At 52.7% G+C, this 8154-nt stretch overlaps 1 long non-coding RNA gene across 1 annotated transcript; it reads left to right on the forward strand.

Moving 5' to 3' along the window:
* The first annotated feature begins 310 nt into the window (after positions 1–310).
* On the forward strand, positions 311–3644 carry LOC106148481. Its single transcript, XR_001233968.1, has 3 exons — positions 311–507; positions 1000–1079; positions 1867–3644. It is a non-coding gene; the product is annotated as an uncharacterized LOC106148481 (long non-coding RNA).
* The last annotated feature ends 4510 nt before the right edge of the window (positions 3645–8154 follow it).

Genomic DNA, 8154 nt, shown 5'->3' on the forward strand with positions numbered 1-8154 from the left:
AAAAAACAAATTTCTAGCATTTGGAAATGATCAGTAATTGCCTAGACAATAGCATATTACAAATCATTAAAAGTTAAAAAAAAAAAAAAAAACTTGCAAGGAGATTTTAGCAGCATGGGAAAATATTCCTATAATAATCTTGAATGAAAGAAGAAAGCAAGGTATCAAATTTTATGTTTACTATGTGCTCACTTTTGAAAAAAAATGAACAGAAGACACAGAAGTAAAAGTTAATAGTGCCTACTTCTGGGAGGTGGGATTATGGGTAATTTTAATCTTTCTATTGTTGTAAATTTCCCAAATTGTTCACAATGCTCATGGATTAGTTTTCTACTTAACTACAAAGACATATTTTTGCTTTTGTTTGTTTGAAAGCAAATGACGGAGACACTTTGTTCCATAAGGAACAACTCATCCCCCCTAGATGGGGTAAGGAAGAAGCAGACCACGGCGGGGTGACCCCAGAGGCAGACCCAGGACCCTGTGAGGGAAGCCTTGGAGAAGCAGGTGAGAGCCGAATATCAGGAAGAACTTCATACCGGACAGAGCTTAACCCCCGGGGGAGCAGGCCGTGTCAACAGGGAGGGAGTTCCTCATCTCTGGGGATATCCAAGAAGAGATGGACAACCCCTTATCAACACTGTCACAGAAGAGATTCAGGGGTGTGAAGGAAGCTTAGGTTAGATGAGGAATCTCGCAGCTTGCGATGCTAGGAAAGTATGCATGACAAAGGGGGGATCGCTGGGAGAGGCGAGGTGGCAGAGGAGGTTTTGCTCAGAGCGTGAGACTCGAGTGCAGTCAGCTATCCTTCCAGCCTGAGTACCGAGTGACCTGGGAGGCCCACAAACCCTGAGGCTTTCAGCCCCGAAGTCCCTGCTGGCTCAGCTTTGGCTGCATCAGCAGTGGAGGTCCTGCTGGGTGCTTGGGAAACGTCCTCCCAGCCAGGCAGGCCCTGGCCCATCCTCTCTTGACCAAGCAGAAGTTCTCTTTCAAATTAAGGATCTCCTACGAGCTAAGCGCTTCACCCTCCTCATCTCAAATCAGACCCATGAGAGCCCGAGACCAACACCACAGACAAGGTAAGCTGGGCTCAGAGAGGTGCCGACCCTTGCCTGCACTCACCAGCTGGGAAGTGGCAGAGCAAAGATTCCAACCCAGTCCGCCCGCCCTCCTTGGATGACAAGACAGCTCCTGTCTCATTTCGAGCTTCCCCACAGCCAGAGACAGGCCAAAGCCAGCCAGCCAGATAGTGAGCAGATAGTGACTGTGGTGCCATTTCTGCCCCCAGCCTGGACTGCGCCTAGGTACACACACGGGTGAACACACACGGATTCAATTTCCCTCACTCTTGTTGTCTTCATACAACTATGAGGCTACTTAGGAGGCTGAGGCAGGAGGGTCATGAGTTCAAGCCCAGTCCAGGCATTGTAGTAACTCTGTCTCAAAATAAAAAATAGAAAGGGCTGGAATATAGCTCAGGGGTAAAGTGTTCTTGGGCCAGTATCCATAAAAGAAAAATCTTTATGAGGTGAGACTATTATTTATTGATTTTTATAATCATTTTCGTAGCCCAGTGGTGGGCAGGGGGAACTCACTGAAGGTTCGGGGGGTGGGCACAGATCCAAACCAGACTCTGTGCTCCACCTGCTGGTTCTTACCCACCCTCCTGTAAGGCAGGTGCCACTCCCATACTTTCAACAAGTCTACCGTGGCATCAGTTAAAATACCCACTATTATTTTATCACTGCCAGAAAGGAAAAAATGCTACTGATTAAAATTATGGTACAGAAGCTATTGTAAGAGAGAAACCATCTTCAGAGATGTGAAAAACTGCGCCATCTGACATGGCGTATCCTTATTGTGCAGAAGAAAACAGCACCGCAGGAGGAGTCGATGTTTTGCCCTAAGTCAAGCAGCTGATAAGCAGCAGAACCAGGACTGAAGCCTGAGTCCCTTGGACCCCAAAGCCTGCCTTTGGACCCATTGTAGAAGACTGTGGGGCACCGCTGGAGTACGGATGGTGTCCCTGAGAGTTTTGCAGTGGCCGTCCTGAGCAGCTGTGACTGGCAGTCCTGTATGTGTTCCTCTGAGCCGCACTGAGGTGGTGGGATTAGCTGGTAAAGCACCTTCCAGGAGAACTGGGAACGTATAAGCTGAGGCACTGGAGTAGAAACTTTCGTGATGATGAGGTGGAAATCAGGCTGACCAAGACATGGGACATACGCTAGGAAACCCCGAGAGATCTGGGCAAATAGACAAGGTTGCCCTGACTGACAGGCACACAGGGAAGGTTCTCAACCTTCCTGAGTCCTCCAGGGCCCAGCTCCTGCCATTGACAAGTACCAGGTGCCAGATGACTAATGAGGTGCTCACCCTGCTCTGAAAGTAGGACTTGTCCCTGCAGCCTGGCTTCCGGGGACCCTCGCACAGGCTGGAGGGCAGAGGGCCGCGGCTCGCACTGTTGATATTCTCCCCAGGTCCCACCTGGCGTTTTTCCTCACTTTGCTTCCCACTGCCGTTGGGAAGTTTCATCAGCTGTAAGAAGCATGACCTTAGAGTGCTTGGCGCCTGAAGGAGTGCTAGGATGGTCCCCAGAACCACTCTGCCTCATGCCTCAAGCATATCCTGGACGTCCAGGGGGCTGGCAGGGAAAGTGATGGGATTTCTTTCTGATTCTCTGCCTCCACCCTCCGTCATTCCAGCTCCATTCTGGAGGCTGCCTGGCTGGGCAGGTTTAAACAGCAGGTACTTTGGCGGAGGGGGCGGGTGGTGCTCTGCACTTGCCTCAGCGTCCCAGTGTGCAGAGGATCCTCAAGGTCAGGGGGACATGGCCACATCTCTGGGCTCTGCAGAGCTGAGAAGCCCCAGCACCCAGGCACACACACCCGATGTAGTCAGCCTCGCTCTTCGCTTCCACGCTGATCAGCTTCCCACCGCTGTTTGAACATCCGAAACAGCTTCTAAAGTGAAAAGCTTATTTGGCTCAGGGTTTGGAGGGGTTAGTCCATGGTGCACTGGCTGATGCTTTTCTATCTGTGGTAAGGCAGAATATCAGGGCAGAAGCACACGGCAGAGCAAAGACATGCACCTCAGGCTGGGAAGCAAAAGAGAAAGAGGAAGGGGTGAGGTCCCAGTGCCCCCCTCAAGGGGACACCAGTGACTCAAAGGCCTCCCGCTAGGCCCCAACCTCAGGGTTTCCATTACCTCCTAGTGTGGCCATGGGCTGGGATCAAGCCTTCAACACATGGACCTCTGGGGCACATTTTAGATGCAAATTGTGGCCTCCCTTTCCCAGGAGCCCCTGTGCCCCGCTTCAGACAGTGAGTCCATCACCCAGGACCAGCGACAGAAACCCTGTCCATGCTGGCTTCAGGAAAAGGGAATTGGTCTGCTGATGGAGTGGCCAACCATGCCTCAGGCCAGCAAGGGACACACCTACACCTCTGTGTGCCTGGCACCCAGGACCGAAGGTGACTGCATCCTTTTCCCCCTCTCTTCTCCCTGCTCCCCAATGTGTCAAATTCCTCCTCGCTCGCCTCAGACACCATCAAGGTCACGGCTCTACCACATACTAGTCGTAGAACTTGGTCATATAATTCAACATCTCTTTTGCTGTCTTGGGGACTGAACCCAGAGACTTCTTACTGAGCTGTATCTCCAGTCCTTTTTTATTTTTCATTTTGAGATAATGTCTTGCTAAATCACTGGACTGGGCTCAAACTTTCTATCTTCCTGCCTCAGCCTCCCAGAGTGCTGGGATTACAGGCTCTTACCCTCGGTTTTCTCCTCTGCAAAAGTCTGGGTGAGGACGCCAGGCAGAGTTGTAAAGATCCCTTCCTTCACCTATCCACCCTGACTCAGGGTAAAGGTCAGGTAGTAAAACAACCACCTATTGGGTGATTTCTGCTAGAACAGCAGCAGGACAGAGCTGGAGCCTATTGCTCCAGTGGCTTATGTGAGGTTGATTGAACATTTGCCAGGTCTCCTGTTCTAGAGGAGGGAAACACATCCTGTAAATGGCCCTCTTAGGACCTAAAGGCCGAAAGCTGGGACTAAACAGGGCTCTTTAGAAAGAGTCATGAAACAGGGCCTGAGCCCTGCAAAGGGGTCCAGAGCAACCACACTCCTTTCCTCCCTCCAGAGACAGTCTTTCCTCAGCATCACCCATGACCAGACACAGCCCTCCTCACTCTCTGAGGTACCTTAAACACAGGTGGTCATGTGGAACCAGTTTTTACTGAGGGACTCTGGGATAATGGAGAAGATACTAAAGTTCCAAACCAAAAACAAGTTAACATTGAGTGTCAGATATTTCTGGGGGTTTTTTGTTGTTGTTTTTTGAGATAGGGTCTCACTCTGCAGTTCAGGCTGGCTTTGAACTCACTATGTAGTCCAAGCTGGTCTCGAATTCACAGCGATCCTCCTACCTCTGCTTCCCAAGTGCTGGGATTACAGGTGTATACCACCACGCCCGGCTGGCATTTCTGTTTGAAGAAGTCTGTGGCGAAGGCTCCCTGGGCACAGGCCTCTGGCTGGTGGCGAGGTTAGGACCCTCAGTTCACAGTATTTTGGGTCTCGGCTCGGCCACATCTGGCCTCAGCTGTCCACCCAGAAACTCCAACCGTCTGTGACAGAGCTCATTAGATGTCTGTCTCCCATGCGTCCCTACCACGCAGCTCCATTCAAGGTTTAAATCCCCAGGAGCTGGTCTGTTTAGCTCCTCTTGGGCCGTGGTGCCTGCCTTGGAGACAGGTGTGCCTGTGGTTGACAGTCTTCCAGGACCAAGTGGAGTGTGGAAGGTGCAAGGAAGACAAACAGTAAGAGATGCTTCCAGCAGACCTGCTGCGCTCCTGTCCTCTGGCCATTGCCCCCATTTCTTGGCCCACTGAACTTGGCTCTTGTTCAGGCACCCCTGTGACCCCCCAGTTTTGCTTCCTGTAGGGGCAGCTGTTTCAGTTAGGACGGGTCTGCTGCAAGAATAAATGCCTGACTAAAGTGACTTAAGCAATGAGGCTTTGTTGATTTCACATGAAAGCTGGCAGTAAGAGGGATAAGGGCTGATGTGGTGGCTCGGTGAGGTCACCTCAACTCAGGTATCTTTGTCCTAGGGAAGATGTCTCCCTCCTGATCTCAGAATAGCTGCTGAAACTCCAAGCATCATGCCCAAATCAGAAGGGAAGGAAAAAGGTGTTCCTCCTAATCAAGGAGAAAAATCTTTACAGAACCCTCGAGTGTATCTGACTTCAATTACCATTTATCTGGAACTAGGTCGCATGTCCATCCCTAGACGAGTCACCAGCAAGGAGGAATGGAATGGACAACTTGGATCAACCATGATTCATCCCTTGCAGCTGGGCACAAAGGACCTCACCCTCCCAAATTCCAGGTCTGTCAGCTGTCTCTCGTGACTGGTCCATAACTGGCCTTGGTTGGAGAGGACTCCAGAGTCCCCATAGGATTGACTGAGGTTTTTGTTACCCAGCTTCCCTCACTCTCTTGCAGATGTTCTGAGTGCACTCAGAACACGTCCTACGTGCACATCTGCCCCTCGGAGTCTGCCGCCCCGGAAGTGACGGAAGACAGGTGGCAGACATGGAGCAGGGCCCCGCCGTTCCTTGCCTCTTGACTCCACAGACACATCACTAATCAGTCACCATGCTCGCTCCTGCTGAGCCCGCACACAACGCGGAATCCTTTCCAATGCAGCACTGCCGCTGGATCAGATTTAGCACATGAGATGCACCTGTTAATCTAAACTTTAGATCAGAGAGAAGAAATTTCTAGTTTGCTCCAATCTACTTTGAGCCCAACAGAAAGAAAAGAAACTCTCAAAGGACCCACAGAGAGATGATCAAATAATTTGTGACAAAAGATCTAGCATTTCCCCCGAGTCCCTGCGGTTTTCCTCCCAGCCCACAAAAATCGCCGGTACATCCATCAAATGTCCTCTGTCAACAGCTAGTTAGCGAACACTCAGTGCGCTTGGTGGCTGCAGGCCCTAATGGTGACCGCTGGGCCCCACAAGGCAGTGTGAGTGCCTTCCTCGTTTCCCTGACCCTCAGGCCTGCTGGGGGAGTCTGGTTGCTGTGTGAGATGCCGGGATAGTTACACAAGCGAAGCCGCCGCATCAGTTTGCTCATGTGCCTGTCCTCGGCTGGGCCCTGGCTAAGCTGGAAGAAGCTCCCTTTCTTTTTCTCAAGAGGCAGTACATGCCTCTGAATGTCTCTGTTATTACTATTGATCTCTCTGGATTTCTTTATGGCCAGAAATAAGAAATCCAATTTGATTAGAGTTTGATTTGGCCTCCAAGGCAAGATGCATCAATACCACAGCTGAGAACCGAGCAGGCGCCCATCCGGTTAGAGTTGATCCAGCACATTGGGGGTGGCAGCAAGGCCCATCCTTGCCCCTTGGCCACCCGCTCCAGCTGTCACTGCCTCCATCCTCTCTCTGCTGACCCTCCATTGAGGGGGGTAATAATGAAACAAACACCAGGCTCTGCCCAGGCCGTGTCCCCGTGGGACCCCTACTTCCTCTCAGGCTGGGTGACACAGGAGACACACACGTTGCCTTTGGAGTCAGACTGACCCAAGTTCAAATATTAACTTGGTCACTTGCCGCAGGGCTTCAGTCAATTCACGGAACTCTCTGAGGCTCGGTTTCCTCACCTGTAAAATGAGGGTATTAGCTGGGTTCCTTGGGGCTGCCGTGGCAGAAACCCTGCATCACCTTCTGCCTCTCAAACTCTCGTCATTTTGTTCAGCCTTACCCAGCCTCTCCCAGGTCCCCGCACAGCTCTGGCCCAGGGGCCTTGCAGCTTAGGCTGCTCTCGTAGCTGGAATGCCTTCCTGATTCATCTTCACCTTTCAGGGCTCCGCTCGGGACTCACCTCTGCCGAGGCTACCTTGTGTCCTTCCTCCCGTCTCCAGGCTGTGTCAGCGTCCCCTCATCACAGCCCCCCTCTCTCTGCGCTGTCTGCCTCCCCCACCAGACTGTGAGAGGGGGAGGGCAGAGGCTTCCTGTCTCTGTGCCACGTATGGCTAGCATCTAACAGGGGACAAGGCCTAGCATGGCCCCCAGGGAATAGATAAACACGGCCACGGCGACGAGTCACTGTCCTGGCTCCTGTCCCTGCACCGGGAATCACCCCAAAAACTTACCAGAGTTCAACTGCTTTAGCAGCCTCTGGTTGCGAGGGATTAATGGGAGAGGAAGTGTCCCCTGCCACCCCACCTGGCTGCGGGCTGAACGCTCAGCAGGAACTTTCAACCCGAGCACTGACAAGTGGCCCGTGCGCGTGGTCTGACAATCTCAGGGTGACTGGACTTCTGACTCAGCAGTGGACATCAGGGTGTGCATTCCCATGGGCAAGAGGGGGCCTCACCTCCGACAGCCAGCCTCGCATGCTGAACGGAGTCACTTCTGTTGCAAAGGGCACGGGACCAGCTCCAATTCTCCTCAGAATGCAGAAAGCTGGAAAGGGCGTCACTTCCAGTGAGAAAAGGGCAGATAAGCTGCAGGCTGATGACTTTTGTGGAACCTATCAGCAGCTGAGATGACAGGGCAACCAGGAGTCTGAAATGTAAAGAAAGGCAGGTGCCTCCAAGGGGCATGGGCCCTCGCTCGCCAGGGGCACACACTTGCTGCCACAGGGCTGTAAATATTCAGCTACGGCTTTTAGCAAATTGCTCCGGCTGAGAGTGGCCTGGAGGGGAGTGCGCGTCCCCGGGGAGCACAGGGACCTGGGAATTGGCACCAACTCACAGGCTCATCTCAGGCTGCTTTAAGAAAGCCTGAGGCTGAGAAGGCAGACGCAGCCCGCCTCCCACCCCAGGTCCTGCTGGGGAAAACTGGGGAGAGGACAAGGCAAACCTGTCACCCTGGGTGCCCGCTGCAGCTGGGAGAGGGGAAGAGAGCAACCCCTGATAGCGGTGGGGGAGGGGCGGGTCACTGGGAAGGCCCCGCCCCCGGCCCCCGAGGACACGGTGCCACCGCTGTGTAGATGTTGTCAGTGGAACATCTGTAACACACCAGGGTCTAGGCGCAGTCCTTGGGGTGCAGGACACCCGTGGGACTCTCAGAAAGCGGACCCAGTGGACCCAGAGACAAACAGTTGTACAGACGAGACATCAATGAATGTGAGCTTGGGGCACA

Source organism: Chinchilla lanigera, unplaced genomic scaffold (assembly GCF_000276665.1).
Source record: "Chinchilla lanigera isolate Chin_1 unplaced genomic scaffold, ChiLan1.0 scaffold00021, whole genome shotgun sequence".
NCBI lineage: Eukaryota > Metazoa > Chordata > Mammalia > Rodentia > Chinchillidae > Chinchilla > Chinchilla lanigera.